The sequence below is a fragment of the Salvelinus sp. IW2-2015 genome, linkage group LG31 (assembly GCF_002910315.2).
Source record: "Salvelinus sp. IW2-2015 linkage group LG31, ASM291031v2, whole genome shotgun sequence".
Classification (NCBI taxonomy): Eukaryota; Metazoa; Chordata; class Actinopteri; order Salmoniformes; family Salmonidae; genus Salvelinus; species Salvelinus sp. IW2-2015.
The window spans coordinates 29933371-29936965 of record NC_036870.1 but is presented as its reverse complement, the minus strand read 5'-3'; the positions used below and the strand labels follow the sequence as shown (position 1 = coordinate 29936965).

The 3595-nt window shown below is 42.4% G+C and overlaps 1 long non-coding RNA gene across 2 annotated transcripts; it reads right to left on the bottom strand.

Moving 5' to 3' along the window:
- Positions 1-383: 383 nt before the first annotated feature.
- On the bottom strand, positions 384-3267 carry LOC111955616 (uncharacterized). 2 transcript variants are annotated; one of them, XR_011474543.1, is made up of 3 exons: positions 3074-3267; positions 2735-2963; positions 384-545 (listed from the first exon to the last, which is right to left on the bottom strand). It is a non-coding gene; the product is annotated as an uncharacterized lncRNA (long non-coding RNA). The 2 variants fall into 2 exon arrangements; XR_011474542.1 differs by having other exon boundaries at positions 385-545; positions 2735-2944; positions 3028-3267.
- Positions 3268-3595: the final 328 nt, after the last annotated feature.

Genomic DNA, 3595 nt, shown 5'->3' with positions numbered 1-3595 from the left:
TTTTTTGCCAGAGAGCCATCTTTCTCTTTTTTTGCCAGGGAGCCATCTTTCTTTTTTTTTGCCAGGGAGCCAACTTTTCTTTTTTTTGCCAGGGAGCCCTCTTGTCTTTTTTTGCCAGGAGCCATCTTGTCTTTTTTTGCCAGGGAGCCATACAAGCTAGAACCGCCACTGCTGGGGGGTCTTGAAAACATGTTCTGGCACATAAGATACCTTAAGATCACAGGATGGTTGGCTATACATTGCAGCAAAAAAACAGAATTGCGTATAACACATGTTAGTTTAAGAAACCTAAAATAAATAAATACATTTTGAGAGTTAGCTAATCAATGCTATAAAACTAGATTAGATTACATACCCTTGGTCTGAAGTTACGATCCTGTTAAGCTTGGCGATCAGGCAGGGTTTTCCCATCCTTGAAGCCAAAGCTTTCGTCGTGACCACCCAGACCGGCACAAGGGTCCCAGCCAGGTCCGCTTGAACCTGCAGGCCTTCCTCGCTCCTGCGTCATCTCCAGCTCACCACGTCAATGTACGATCCAGGTAATTCTGCAAGCACAGAGAGACACCTATTAGATCAGTCACCTGAGCAGACAATATAGACCAGACACAGCATGACTAAACCCTACCAGGTACATTAATACACCACACAGCATGACTAACCCTAACAGGGTACATTAATACACCACACAGCATACTAACCCTAACAGGTACATTAATACACCAGACACAGCATGACTAAACCCTAACAGGGTACATTAATACACCACACAGCATGACTAACCCCTAACAGGTACATTAATACACCAGACACAGCATAGCTAAACAGGGTACCTAGAAATGTTAAGCCAGTGTGTGTGTTCTGTAAAAGCCTTTCATGATTTTAATATTAAAACAGTATAAACGCACAGAAGTAGTCCGTGGTTTCATAAAGTAACCTACACGACAACAGTTTACAATAACCCCAATGTACCAGACGTTGAAACAATATTAAACACCCAACATAAATTTAATCAATCAGCCAATGATCAATCTGACATGATATTGCATATTGATGAAGCCATGCATATTCATCAGTACTGTTCCAGACTTGCATCCCAAGAAGCACCTTATTCCCTATTGTGGCCCTGGTCAAAAGCTCCCGAGTGGCTCAGCGGTCTAAGTCACCACATCTCAGTGCTAATGTGTCACTACAGACCCTGGTTCGATCCCGGGCTGTATCACTGCCGCCGTGATCGGGAGTCCCATGGGCGGTGCGTAATTGGCCCAGCGTCGTCCGGGTTTGGGGACGGTTGGCCTGGGGTAGGCCGTCATAGTAAAACAAGAAATTGTTCTTAACTGAATTGCTTAGTTAAATAAAGGTTAAATAAATAAAAGTAGTGGCTATGAAGGGAATATAGTGCCATTTGGACTAGATATGGATAGTGTCTACTAGTCTGTACTATCTACTAGTCGTACTAGTGTCTACTAGTCTGTACTAGTGTCTACTAGTCTGTACTAGTGTCTACTAGTCTGTACTAGTCGTGTACTAGTGTCTACTAGTGTACTAGTCTGTGCTAGTGTCTACTAGTCTGTACTAGTCTGTGCTAGTTTCTACTAGTCTGTACTAGTCTGTACTAGTTTCTACTACGTTGTTTACTAGTTTTTTCTACTAGTCTGTACTAGTTTCTACTAGTCTGTACAGTTTCTACTAGTCTGTACTAGTTTCTATAGTCTGTACTAGCTGTATACTAGTGTCTACTAGTCTGTTACTAGTGTCTACTAGTCTGTACTAGTGTCTACTAGTCTGTACTAGTTTCTACTAGTCTTACTAGTCTGTACTAGTTTCTACTAGTGCTGTTACTAGTCTGTACTAGTCTGTACTAGTCTGTACTAGTCCTGTACTAGTGTCTACTAGTCTGTACCTAGTTGTCTACTAGTGTCTACTAGTCTGTACTTGTGTCTACTAGTCTGTACTTGCTGATCTACTAGTCTGTACTTGTGTCTACTAGTCTGTACTTTGTCTACTGTCTGTACTTGTGTCTACTAGTCTGTACTTGTGTCTACTAGTCTGTACTTGTGTCTACTAGTCTGTACTTGTGTCTACTAGTCTGTACTTGTGTCTACTAGTCTGTACTTGTGTCTACTAGTCTGTACTTGTGTCTACTAGTCTGTACTAGTCGTACTATGGTCTTACTAGTCTACTAGTGTCTACTAGTCTGTACTAGTTTCACTAGTCGTACTAGTCTACTTAGTCTGTACTAGTGTCTACTAGTCTGTACTAGTTTCTACTAGTCTGTACTAGTGTTCTACTAGTCTGTACTAGTGTCTACTAACTAGTCTGTACTAGTGTCTACTAACTAGTCTTACTAGTGATCTATAACTAGTCTGACTAGTGTCTACTATCTGTACTAGTCTACTAGTCGTGTACTAGTTTACTAGCTGTACTAGTTTCTACTATTCTGTACTAGTTTCTACTAGTCTGTACTAGGTTCTCTAACTAGTCTGTACTAACTAGTTGTTACTAGTGTCTACTAGTCTGTACTAGTGTCTACTAGTCTGTACTAGTTTCTACTATTGTACTGTTCTACTAGTCTGTCTAGTGCTACTAGTCTTACTAGTGTCTACTAGTCTGTACTAGTGTCTACTAGTCTGTACTATTCTACTAGTCTGTACTAGTGTCTACTAGTCTTACTAGTGTCTACTAGTCTTACTAGTCTTGTACTAGTGTCTACTAGTTTCTACTAGTCTGTACTTGCCTCCACAGTCTTCGTACTCATTCGGTCGGTCTGCCTCCCCTCATCGTACATCTCCAGGAACTCCTTATGCTATGTGTACTTCAGATACGTCTCCACATCGTTGACATTGTAAGAGATCTCAAACTTTTCAGAGCGTGGGGTGTGGATAAACCTGTAGGTAGACAACAACACTGGGTTAGACCTGTAGGTAGACAACACACTGGGTCAGACCTTAGGGTAGACAAAACCACTGGTCAGACTGTAGGTAGACAACACACTGGGTAGACCTGTAGTAGACAACACACTGGGTTAACCTGTAGGTAGACAACACACTGGGTTAGACCTGTAGTAACAACACACTGGGTTAGACCTGTAGTAGACAAACACACTGGGTTAGACCTGTAGGTAGACAACACACTGGTTAGACCTGTAGGTAGACAACACACTGGGTAGACCTGTAGGTAGACAACACACTGGGTTAGACCTGTAGGTAGACAACACACTGGGTTAGACCTGTAGGGTAGGGAGACAACACACTGGGTTAGACCTGTAGGTAGACAGACCACTGGGTTAGACCGTAGTAGACACCACACTGGTTAGACCTGTAGGTGACACACTGGTTAGTATGGATGTAGACCTGAGGTGGAGAGGGTACTAAATAGGGCTATAGAGGAAGTACTACCAGGTGGAGAGGGTATTAAATAGGGCTATAGAGGAAGATAGAGAAGTACTACCAGGTGGAGAGGTATTAAATAGGGCTATAGAGGAAGTACTGCCAGGTGGGAAAGGGTATTAAATAGGGCTATAGAGGGAAGTACTGCAGGTGGAAAGGGTACTAAATAGGGCTATAGAAGGAAGTACTACCAGTAGAGAGGGTATTAA